This window comes from Anabrus simplex, chromosome 1 (assembly GCF_040414725.1).
Source record: "Anabrus simplex isolate iqAnaSimp1 chromosome 1, ASM4041472v1, whole genome shotgun sequence".
Taxonomy (NCBI): domain Eukaryota; kingdom Metazoa; phylum Arthropoda; class Insecta; order Orthoptera; family Tettigoniidae; genus Anabrus; species Anabrus simplex.
The window spans coordinates 1500221288-1500234880 of record NC_090265.1 but is presented as its reverse complement, the minus strand read 5'-3'; positions in this window follow the sequence as shown (position 1 = coordinate 1500234880).

The following is a 13593-nucleotide window of genomic DNA, read 5'->3' as shown; positions in this document are numbered from 1 at the left end:
GGTTGTAGCGCTTTATTTTAAATACTGAACCCCAATCAGCATTTCGCTGAGTAGTGTAGGATACATTCGTAATCACAATTGAACGTCAATGCTCCCTCCCGTCCCTGCAAAGTGTGTCCGCTCTTCCGCTTCAATGTGGCGTATGCTTGTTACGTAAGCTACCCGCATTTACGTCACGCCAGCCCGGCCGTACTGGGCTACCCTCAACGGGCGACCAGCTGAGCACCTCTGTTCGAGGTATATGGCGTATTTCTAAAGATATTAGGCAACTTGATGTCTTTGGAGTGTACAGACCGGGAAAGGGTATCGCTGATGCTGATTCAGAATTATTTTATAAGATAATGTTACGTGGGAAACGATATGGAAAAGAATGTGATTGTAGCGGGAAATCTCAATTTACCAAATGTCAATTGGGAAGGTATTGTGAACGAAAGGAAGCATGACCAACAATTGGCAAATAAGTGAATATGAGGAGGACAGCTGATTCAGGAAGTGAGGGAACCAACTAGAGGGAAGAATATTCTGGACGTGGTGAGATGAGCTCTACAGAGAAACAGAAGTAATAGATGGTATTAGTGACCAAGAAGCTGTCTTGTCGTGGTTAAAAAATGCGATAGAAAGGAAGATCTTAAAAGTAGGACTATTAGGCAGTACCATATGGCTTATAAAGCAAACATGAGGGAGTTCTTAAAATGTAATTCTGATCGGTGGAAAACGGTAAATAAAAATGTAAACAGACTGGGATTGGTTTAAAGCAATTGTTGAGGGATGTGCAAGCAGTTTTGTACCTCTAAAAGTGATAAGGAATGGTAAAGACCCACTTTATTATAACAGAGAAAAAGGAGACTAAGAAGGAAGTGCAGATTGGACAGAAATAGTTAGAAATGGCTGTGAAAGTAAGGAGAAATTGAATCTAGCGAAGAAGTCAGCTAAGGATAACATGATGACAAGCATAATTGACAGTCATACCAATTTTAGTGAAAAGTGGAAGGATATGTATAGGTACTGAAACAGTTCAATACCACGTTGTACCATTACGCTATCCATAAATTGGAAATATAATGAGATCGGAGTAAATCCTAGTGGCTTTACGTCGCACCGACACAGATAAGTCTTATGGCGACGATGGGACAGGAAAGGCCTAGGAATGGGAAGGAAGCGACCGTGGCCTTAATTAAGGTACAGTCCCAGATTTACCTGGTGTGAAAATGGGAAACAACGGAAAACCATTTTCAGGAATGCCGACAGTGGGGTTCGAACCCACTATCTCCCGGATGCGAGCTCACATCTGTGCGCTCCTAACCGCACGGACAACTCGCCCATTCGGAGTAAATGCGATTGCCGGTGGTGGTATTAAACAGAATAATTGAGCGTACAATGTCACAGAAGATCAGATTGACATAATAGCAAAATACATAGAATTGCGATGGCCGTATAAAAGACAAAGAAATGGGATACGGATTATTGAAACAAGACAAACGTAGAAAAAAATTAATGACTTCTTGATCGGCAATTCCAATTACAGACGTACTTGAGCCAAGAGGATAAAATACTCTATTAAAACTTCGCAAGGGAAGAAGAAAATTGATCTAGGAGGATATCAATAATATTAGTCTGTCAAGTTAACAATATCTGGTGAAAAATAAGAAGAGAGAACGTGTAATTTCATATAAATTCCAAAATTAAGATTGGGAGAAGACTGCAGCGTTACACGAAGATACAATCGACCCGCTCAGAGAAGTGAAAGTATCGAACTACGCATTAACTTCGCAATAGTCCATCAAATAAATCTAATCTACATCAATTTCATTAAACTGCAGAAATATTTGAGAAAATAATTGTAAAAAATTAGAGACCAAAGCAAGCAAATTATAAAGGGGCTAACATTTAATCAATTGGAAGGTTGTTAAAATACGTCATCACCACATATTTTCTGACACATATTATATATTTTATCCTTGCATGAACGAGCTTGACGCCTATGGAATACTTCTAAGAAGGTGAGGGACCGGACTATACAGGACTACCCGATCCAGCCGAAGATGATTGACCGAGATCAAAGATGACGACATCAAATCAGCTGCTAGCCACGAGATACACATGCAGTAGATGAGCAGACCAAACCATCCCAAAAATGTGGAGGAATCGAGATAAGTTTCTTGTTATTTTAAAATGTTTATATAGTTTGATAGAAAATAATTCTATAGGTTACCTGAAAGTGAAATATAATCGTTGTGCCACATGTAATCATCGAAATTAACTTATTCTATATGGCAAGCTCTCGCGAATAACTTATGAGCCAATCTATTTATATTGGAGTAGTAAGTAACCTAGGCCTAAACGGAGTAGGAAGTAACCTAGGTATAAACGAATCTCAGTTTTCCAACGGATTTTATGGCATAGGGAGTGTGTTTCGAGAATATGTATAGACACCAAGTCATAATTAAGGTTAATGTAGATGTTATTCAAAGAATATTGAATTGTTTATGATTAAGCTTTGTTATGGAAGAGTAACGTTATTAGATAGGATAAAGGCTATGAAAATATGAGAAGAAATGGATACTATGTTAATTATATGTGAGAATAAAAGCAGTAATATGTCGAGGGAGTTATTCTTATGATTAATTGTAGATTTCGAGAAGATATGCGGTGTGAAATGCATTGATTATGAAGTAGAAGAGTTGAATGAAGGATAAGATGAAATATGAGGTAGGTATATGGAAGTGTATCCGTCGTCGAGTATAAGAAGAAATGGAATATTTTATGTAAAAATTGATACAAGATAGGATCATACTTGTCAGTGAATGTATAGCAATGTTTTTGTCTTCGAGAATATGTATACCACCGTATTTGCAGCGTACTGAGCCTGAAGTAAAACCCATGATAATGGAATATAGTCACATGATAACCTCCATATTATAAATAAATGATGTGATACAGGGTTTTGATATATTGGAAGAGATCAGCTATTCAGCAGCAAATAATCAATTTGATAGTCATTATGCAAATATAATTACTTTTCTCTTCCAATTTTCTTTTCTTTTTATATTCTATTCTGTCAATGGAAAGTTGTAGTTCAAAAGAGATACTTGAGAACTTATTTATTGATTTAATAGTATAGTAAGGAATATTAGATAAGTTACTGTGCTTCTTTAAGTTGGAATGTCACTCTAGTGATGCGGCGGATGGAGACTTCCACCAGGAAAGTTAAACATGGGTAACTGTATTGATGCGTCGACATTTTTTCGGATCCCACGTTGAACTAATGAAAATTCGATAAACCCTGAGAAGCCAGCTGGGAATCTTTTACGTTGACCAACCTGGATGCAGGAGGGGTGTAAAATGATATTTTGGCACCCAACTTGGAAACTAGAAAAAGGGAGGCAAGAAGAAGATAAAAATATAATTTAGCTCCTGGACCTGGGAAACGAAAAGAAGAGAATGAGGGATACGAAGTAGAGAAACACATAAAAAGATATTTGGTATTACCAGCATGAAGCTAAAAAGACATTAGATGCTTCAACGTGAAATTTAAAAGATATTTGGATCACGAACATGCAACTCAGAGAGAAAGATAGTTAATATTCACAACATGGGACTTGGGAGAAGAGAAAGACAGACACTTAGAATAAAATATTAAACCCAACGTTGAAATGGAGAGAGGGAATAGATATAACTTGAAAACATAGATGTTAGAATACAATGTTACTAGTCCGTAGGATAGTATAGAGGAGGTACGATAAAGTATATTAATTCCATAGGTAATGATCATAATTGAAATAGACTAAAGCTGAATAAGACAGGATCTGAATTTTATCTTGGTTTGGGATGAGTTAATGTGCCTTGGTGAAGGTGATTTTGGGTAGTCCACCCAGTTATCACAAAGAACAAAAAGTAAAGCAACTAGTGATTAAGACGTAGAGTTAATATTAACATAAGTTGTTTGAGAAAATTTAGGAATTCTTACAAAACTCAGTGAAATAATACAATAAGAGATACTATAAAAACTTAAACATGGCAAATTTAAGCCAAGTTAGTGCTCAGTTCGAAGAATACCGGAAGGAACAAGAGGAGGAATTACAGAAAAGAGGCGAGGCAATAACAAATAACGAAGAAGAAATAAAGACGACGAAAGAGGAGTAAAAAGGAATACTAGAAATCATGCAAAAATTATAAGAAAGCAGGAGGAAATGATTGAGGAAACGAGAAGAGAAAGTGAGAAGATCAAGGAAAACGGCAGGAGATGCCAATAAAGTAGAATTAGAAATGATGGAAGAAATTTTAGGCATGAGAGGAGGACTACAGAAGCACGAAGAGTTTCAACAGAAGCAGGAAGAATTCCAGCAAAGAGGAAATGCAACAAAAACGGGTGGAAGAAATGAAAAAGGTGTAGGAGAGACAGAAGGAGGTTGTGAAAACAGAGATTGGAAAGATCATACTAGGAGTTGCTGATATTAGAACGGACATAATAAACCTATGCTCAGAAATTACAGAAATAATAAATTTCATTCAGAACCTGAAGGAAGAAGAAATAAAGACGTGGACAAACAACATCGAGGGATTGAAAATCAATTGTCACTAGAGATGTGTACAATGCCAGGAGAGAATGGATAAATTGCATGATGGAATTAAATTACAAATAAATCCATGGAGGTGAATTTCATCATAGCCAGAGACCAGATCGCAGATAAATTAGGCATAATGAAAGAAGAAACGAAGCCAGCGAAAGAATCGATAAAACGGAAGGAGAATTAGGACAGGTTCGGAAAGAAATTCAAGAAATGAGAACGGAAAATGAAGCAACGAAATCTGCCATATTATGCTACAATGAGAGGCAGAGAGTGATGGAAATCCAGATTAACGAAAGAGAAACACTACCTACAGTCACCGTAGAACGAACCAGAATACCAACGACACGATGACGCGGAATAACAACAATATCAATGGAAATCCCGCAATCATAAACATTATTAAAACGGCGATAGGCCTAAACACTTCAATAATATTGCGAGTATATCACCAAAGCAATTTTTGTGAGAGATGGAGGAATATTTCAGGCAGAACGGATTTCCTGAAGACAAGACACTACGAGAAATTGAAAAACACCTAGGTTCAAACCCGAATGTATGGTACCAAGCATTCAAATACAGCGCCCATGAATATGAGGAACTGAAAATCGCATTCCTTAGAAGATTTTGGAATTCGGGAGTTCAACAGCAATTCAGACTGGAACTATACTCAAGAAAATATGTCTCAACTGGACAGACAAGATTTAGCGATTACTTCGCATATCAATCCCACCTATTCCAAGAATTGGATGCGGCGCCAAGTGAACTAGAAGTGATCAAAATGATCCAAAAACAGTTCCCACTGGACGTGCAGAGATTGTTAGCAGCCGCAAACGTAGAATAAGCTGTGGAATTGGAAAACATACTGTACCGGGAACACCGCTACGACAGAAGTCCGAAGTATGTTTGTTGAACTTCGCGCGAGATGGAAGGTAGGCAGCCCGCCGAACGCAGTGAGGTACCCAGCGAGTGACGTGGCCGCCGTAAGCCAGCTAACCGCTACCATATATGGTAATGTTCCAGCTCATCCTCAAAAGTACATTTCGAGCTACTTTGTCGCTATTTTGACACAGCCACCTTAAAAGCCCTTACAATGGACATCATCTCTTAAGATTTCAAGCAAATCCACCGAGTTCTAGACACTTCCATGCGAACGTGTATAAAAGGAGGCCCACCCGACCTACGAATTCAGTGTCTGTCACTCCGCCGTCTCTGTGACACGGGTGACAGGAGAAGTATTGTGTGTGTCGAACTTCTAGTCGACAGTCTGCGAAATCCAAGTTCGGTATTTTCTCTATGTGTTGTATCAGGACTTTATCATATTCTTGAAGTGCCTGAATGGGACTTTATTTTTTGAGAGCATCGTATTGGAACTTTGTCATATTGACACATTGGAACTTTGTTTTTTTCGTGTGTCGTGATTGGACTTTGATATTTTCTTAAAGTGCCATATAAGAACTTTGTTTTTTCCTGAAGCGTCTCATTGGAACTTAGTTATTTTCGCCAAGTGTCGCTACAAGACTTTATTATTTTCTTAAGGTAACATACTGGAACATTGTCATCGGAACTTTATTTTCTTCGAGTGTCGTGTTGGGACTTCAATATTTCGACACGTTGGAACTTTATTTTCTTCGAGTGTCGTGTTGGGACTTTAACATTTTGGCACATTGGCACTTTGTTATTTCTACACATTGGAACTTTGTTTTGTTTTTGAAGTGCCACATAGGGACTTACTTATTCGACGACGATTGAAAGGACTTTGAATTTTCACGAGTGTTGTGTACCACATTGAACTTACGTTTCGAACTTATTCGCACTTGTATTTTTGAATCAGTTTCTGGAACACTGAAACTTTCCGAGCGTGTAGGATGAACTTGTGCCCTACCAACATAAACTTTCGTGTGAACGATGTGACTTGTTTTCTCAAGTGCCTCATTGAATTTACGCCTTGTAAAGACTATGAAACTTAGGGGACATTCAACATTACGTTTAATTGTGAAATATGCAATACTTTCCATGTGCTGCACAGGGACTTATGTTTTGATTCTTAAAGACTGTGACAATTCAGAATACGCATATCGCGTTCCCAGAAAGCATAGAACTTTCCAGTATTTTGAGTGATCCATAATTTATGAAGTCAGACTTTTTCTTTCAAATATTATTTTCTTTAATGGCTATTCACTTCGCTTATTAATGCAACAGGACAGTTTCCGAGTGCTACTTATTCAGTTCATTGCCAATATGTTTTAAAACTTCAGAACTATGCGTTTAGGACTGCAGTGACAGTAATCCTCTAGAACATTCTGACTTACAGTGAGCTTGCATTATGAACTTGCATTTCTACCAGTACTTGTTCTTCGAGTGATTATTCCAGAACGTTTTGATTTAATATCTAGAGTGCAGTAACCATAATTAGAAGGTCATATCTGTTCAGACAGTGCCCTGAATGTGTGGAACGCCGTGCAAGAAATTCAAGTGTGAATTACGTCTCGAATCGAACCCAGGAACGTGTGCCAATCTTCGAGACATTTCAGAACGTCGGGACATTCCAGAAAGTCGAGATTTCCAGAACGTCGAGACACTTCCAGAACCTCCAGACATTCCAGAACTCCTCATCCGAGCAGGTGTGGTCCCTGCCCAGTCAATGTCCAGCACCCTCCCAGGACTTGGAGGTACCAACCAGCCACGACACTTCCACGCTGCTGTACGAAGGTGATATGAACTTGCTTTTGATGATCAATAAACTCAATTTATCAAAATAATCTCTCAAATTGATAACTATGCCTCTCTCTGTACCAGCTCCAATGATAAAGCCACTCCCTAGGTTAAGAATCATGCTCGTTCATTTAATATCAAGCGCCTTAAAGATATGAACACATTTTTACGGGTACAATACTGTACCGGTAACGGCGGTACAAAACTAAGTCCCCGTAATGGAAATTTAAAACTTACGCGTTACGCTCCAGACCAGCAGCGACTGACTGAACAGCGAGCAACAGCTGTGTGCGTGTGACGTAACACGAGTGACGTCACAGCCTGCCTCGCCGCAACACAGACAACCTAGACTAGTGTGGAATGTTCCTCGAGTTTCTATGGATAATAACTTTCCCCACAATAATAATTAGATAAAATTAACCACATCATTGTGTAGCCTAATCCTTTTTCTACATTCCTGCAAAGTTTCACGTAAATCCGACATGAGATGACGAAGTTATGAAATGAGATGTGAAGGGACGGATCGGATATAAATACAGTACTGCTTCGCTTAGCAGATGAAGGACGAGGTGACTGCCGAAGTGAAAGGACGTACGTGCCTCTCGCTGCGCTCTCTCTATCCTTGCCAGGCGCTCAGTACTTCTAGTGCTAACCAGGCAGCTGTACTTATTAGTACGACTTCGGAAGAGCATTTGTCTGAGCTGAGCACTTCTCAGTGCCCGCTCTTTCTCTTTCAGGAGCTTTATTTTCAGGAGGACCAGGATGGAGAAGCTAACTGTTCCAGCAAGACCGGCCGACTACGACTGCGGTAGAGCTGTAGAGGAACTACAAGCGGTGCTCATAGCTGCGGACGCCCCCGATCTCCGACGCCCGGCGCTGCTGGTGTACAACCGATGGGGGAAGCACACATACGAGGAGACGATTTATATAATCGACCTCCTTAAAGCCATCGCGAACTTCATCGGAGAGTCGCTCTTCGAGATCATCAGCGAGGTGACCCCTGGCTGTGCGGTCATCATCCGCCCTAGAGATGCAACCAGCCTCAGGAGATACGAAGAGCTGGCGTCCCAGCACCACCAAGTAGTCCGACTACCAGGACTCAGGGAGCACCTGGACGTCTCGGGCTACCAGGAGGCAGCCACGCAGACGGAGCCAAGGACCGAGGACGACGGCGGCGCTCCCGAGCGCCGCGACGACGCGACATCAGTTGGAATGCGGTACTTTACGAAGTACACGCAGACCAACAAGGCCGCCAACCAGGATCGTCGACCACCTACCAAGGCGAAGTGGTCGCGGACGCAGGCCTACCAGAAGGGGCCTGTAACACGAGCGCAAACCAGGAAAGCGCCCGTGATGGTGGATAGCAGCACGGCAGTGGACAAGGACGCCCCTTGGCGTGCTGAGGCCGCCGTCCAGGCCCTGCCAGTCAACATGTCGTTCGAGATGCAGACCTCGATGTGCGCCCCACAGGACAGGGAACGCAGTCGAGTGTTAGCACTGACCGACGCCGCCGCCGCCAGCCAGGAGGAAGAAACAGATGGCAACGCAGCGGATCCACCAGTCACCCCGGGGTCACCAGGTGGGGAGGAGGGCCACCAGGACGAGGCCTCCCCCCAGCCGAGAAGCAGTCCCAGGGAAGAAGAAGAAGAAGAAGACGACGCACCAGGAACCAGAAGGCGACGCTGGCTCTTCAGGAGAGGACCGCCCAGCCGCAGGCCTAGACTGCTCCCAGGACAGCAGTCAACTGAGGAGCCAATCAGGAGAGGACCTCAGCGGGTAGCGGTAGTCAGGTGAGAGTAAAACGTCCCCCTCAGCAGCTCTTGCAGTGTTTCCGCTGTCTGAGGTGAGGCCACCGTCAAGTTAGCTGTGGACTCCAAGTGAAGTGCAACCGCTGTGGTGGTGATCACCACTACACGGCCTGCGCAACACTTAAGGAGGCGCTGGTGTGCGCCAATTGCGCGGGGGGGCACCCGGCCTCCCACCGCAGTTGCCCAGTCTACAGGGCCATGGCGCGGGCAGAGAGGAAGGAGGCCCGGCGTCATGACCCACCCCCTTCCAGGATGCCCCCGTCTCGGCGGGCTTGGACTCACTCTCCGGGATCGGAGACTGGTCACGAGGTACCCCAAGGAGGTGGAGCCGTGCGACAGGCCCTAGTGGTACTTGACGCATGGCTCCGCAGCCGGCAAGGACCGTGCTAGTCACAGCAGTGCCCAGACGGACTGATCCCCAGACGATGGAATGGCAAGGAATTGGTTTATGTTTTGTGCATGTTACCTGTTCCTAACTAACACATCCTCTGGTCTTTTTCCAGCCCACATCCTTGCATGTGCTATCAAAAGATGTCAGGTTTTACATGTAGGCTCTTTCTTCTTTCTGCCTATGTGGTTTTTCCCTGACCCTCCAATACCATACTTCAACACAATATACCTAACACAAACTCTTGCCGTGGTAGCGAGTCTGACTCGGAAACCGGCAGATACTCCTTGTATCACTTCCCAATCTTCCCTGCTATCTCTTTCTTCTTAGAAATAATAGCATGTCGGAGGCCATGTAGATTGAGTCGTTGGTCACGCGGGGGGAGCGGGCTTCGGGGACCCCCGAAAAAAAGCTTAGCAGATCAGTGTGTGACCAGTGTGTGTATGTGCACACATGGCAGTGGAGTTCGTGCAGTCGGTTCGCGAGGACCGCGATATAGCGTGAAGCGGCCGTCATACTTCGAGTCCGTGAAATTTAAATCAATCGCGACGAGTATGAACTTGTACGAGTTTCTTTAAACTGTGAGTGATAAACTTCTGCTCCAACGGCGCGTGATATAAATTGTGCTTCATCTGAACATCATCAAGTGACTGTTTATTCTACACGAGTGTCTAAGACTTGTGAATATTTTTCAAATGCTCGTAATTTGAAGTTTAATGTTGTGGACAGGATTTGGAACAGTTTGCTCCTCACAAAGTACTGAATACTTCAAGTTAACGAGACTGTGCTTTAATTCAGAATTACTCAAATTGCAAGCATGACGTCGCTAATTTACCATTTCATGAACTGTGTAAATATTTGTAGGTAATGAACTGTAGGCTGTGTATGTGAACTGTGCATTTCAATTCTACTAAGAACTGTACATTTCAATTCTACGAACATTCAGCTGTGCGTTTCGATTCTATGAACAGTAGAACCGAGGGCTGTTAATACATGATTAATTTCGTTTTATTTTTATTTCATGTCATTACCAATGCGTGAAAAAGTCTGAATTCACGAGTGAAACATCCTTATTTTTTCCAAGCCAATTGATTACATTGAATGGTGCTTCAAACTAAGAACTAAGTCTTGTGGCATAACTTCACATAATGCCAAGTGCCACAAACTTTAAGTGACTATTTTGAAATTCGACGTTGAGTTTCGAGTGGATTTTCATTTTATGAGTGTTAAACTTATATGCTATTCGAAAGCAGTTTTTGCATTAACTTGCCCCAAGGTTTAACGGTGTTCATTCACGTGGTCTGTCTCAACGCCCTTCATCAGCACCGTATGGATCTTCTAGAACTTCCATCGAGGGAGGAATGGTGGTCCCCTGGTATGGAAAGGAGAGGAGCTGTCGGAATCCAAGGACGTCGCCAACCGTAGGGCGAGGAACACTTTCTACTGTATCTTCTGTACAGAGGTGACATGGTTTTGAACTTATTAATTAAGTCAGAAAAAAATTGAAAGATTTTCTCTAAACAAACCCTCTCCCTTTGTATGCACTTCAACAGATTGGTACACGCCCTGCGTTTCTCGTGCTCACCGAAGTACCACATTTACTGTTACAATACTAAGACAGATATGACAACGATTCATCCTACGAGTAGAGTCATTCGCAACTCGTGTAATGAAGAAGCGATAAACGTCGTAAAGCAAGAAAATACTGGTAGAAACATACCAAGAGAGCAACAGATATTACCACATATTACCAAAGAGAAAGAAGAGAGCTAAATAGATGCCAGTGTAGGAGAGATAATGCATCTTATGGGAGATAAAATGCAAAATACAGATTCATTCCGTATCACAGGCCAAACAATCGATTCCGAGGGAAGAGGAACTGATATAATTACCGTAGCAGACCAAGGTACGATGACATCCGAGAAGAGAATTTCAAAGAAAGTGAATATACTATTAAGAAGTATATACAGGATTTGCAAGGCGCTACGCAAAATAAGGAGAGATGAGAGCAAGCCATCCGAGATCAGGATGTCAATGGGTACATAGAAGGCGCAGAGAGTCCTCAGCTACAAAGACACAAGCGCAGAGAGATAGAAGAGCGCAGATTAAACACAACTGCTCCAAGTTTGAACGCGAACTCAGAGACATCTGGGAGAAAAAGGACAATCTTAGAATAAGTCAAGGCAGATAAAAATTTAAGGAAGAGAAAATAATGGCAAAATTTTAAATTGGATAATTGCACAAGTTGATTCATGGGAAATAGACTAGCTAGTAGATGAAATCACAGTTAATGTAAGAATGCAGCAATATAACTTACGAATAATTATAGTAAGAATGAATAGAATGAGGACTCATTGTTTAATTGATTCCGGAGCAAGCATTAGTGTCACATCACATGCACTATTCTTGGAAATCGAGAGGAAAATCAAACTACTAACAACACCAGGATCAGGGGTAAAGATCAGAGCGATTATATCAGACAAAACTGTCGAATGCAACACCAAAACTTGCCTTATATTTGGAATAGGAAGTCACAATTTCGAGCATCCATTCATAATAAAGAATAAAATAAAGTACAACATTATTTTAGGCATTGATTTCATGTTAGCCACAGAAATGACTATCGACATGGAAATTATAAAGAATAATGGTAGAGAATCAGCCAAAACAACCATCCTGAATGACAACATGAGTGGTATCGAGCATATGAGAATAGAAGTGCAAGAAATAGATAGCGACTTGGAAGAAGGATTACACTTAGTTAAAAGGCAGGATGATATCAACGATATAGAGGCAGAGAGGGTCAACACCACTGAAAGGTTCATGAGTCTGGAAGAAGAAGATGAAGAAAAGTTAGTTATATGGAAGAGCATTGCAGAAACTTAAATCCCATTAGCGGAGGTGAAATTATACGGAATATTGAAGAAACACACAGAAGTTTCTAAGAATAAACCGGGGCAAATCCCAAATATTAAATATAAACTGCTTGTAAATGTTTGGACTCCATATAGGGGAAAGATACATGATATACCGGAAATAAAGGAAATCATACAGGAGATGTTATCTGACGGTATATTAACCAAAACAATTACTCCATATATTAATCCTTTGGCAATAGTAAAGAAAAGAAAAACAATGGAAGCCTAAGAATATGCCTACATGCTAGGAAGTAAAATGAGAAGTTAATCCCAGAATATGACCAAGTACATAGAATAAAGGACATCGTTAAGGAATTTAGAAAGATGAGTTATTTTACTAGTTTGGACTTCACGTCATTATTTCATCATGTTGTTTTAGAGGAACAATCGAGGTTGATAACCGGATTCATGTCAACAACCAGATATGCATACTATATTACCATCCTGGAAGAACACACAACTTAAATATCTGAAATTATTGACCTGTTCTAGCTTTGTATCACCAATCTGACATTCAATTTTGTTGAATTCCTTACCTACTGACATCAATTTAGTCTTCGAGAGGCTAATTTTCATACCATACTCATTGCACCTATTTTCAAGTTCCAAGATATTAGACTGCAGGCTATCGGCACAATCTGCCATTAAGACCAAATCGTCAGCATAGGCCAGACTGCTTACTACATTTCCTCCTAACTGAATCCCTCCATGCCATTTTATATCTTTTAGCATATGATCCATGTAAACCACGAACAGCAAAGGTGAAAGATTACAGCCTTGTGTAACCCCTGTAAGTATCCTGAACCAAGAACTCATTCTACCATCAATTCTCACTGAAGCCCAATTGTCAACAAAAATGCCTTTGATTGATTTTAATATCTACCTGCAATTCCATAATCCCAGGTATAGCGAACAGCTTTTCCCTCGGTACCCTGTCATATGCTTTCTGTAGATCTACGAAACATAAACACAACTGCCTATTCCTCTCGTAGCATTTTTAAATTACCTGGCGCATACTGAAAATCTGATCCTCACAGCTCCTCTGTGGTCTGAAACCACACTGGTTTTCATACAACTTCCTCTCAACGACTGATTGCACCTTCCCTTCCAAGATGCCAGTGAATACTTTGCCTGGTATACTAATCAATGAGATACCTCGATAGTTGTTGCAATCCTTCCTATTTCCTTGCTTATAG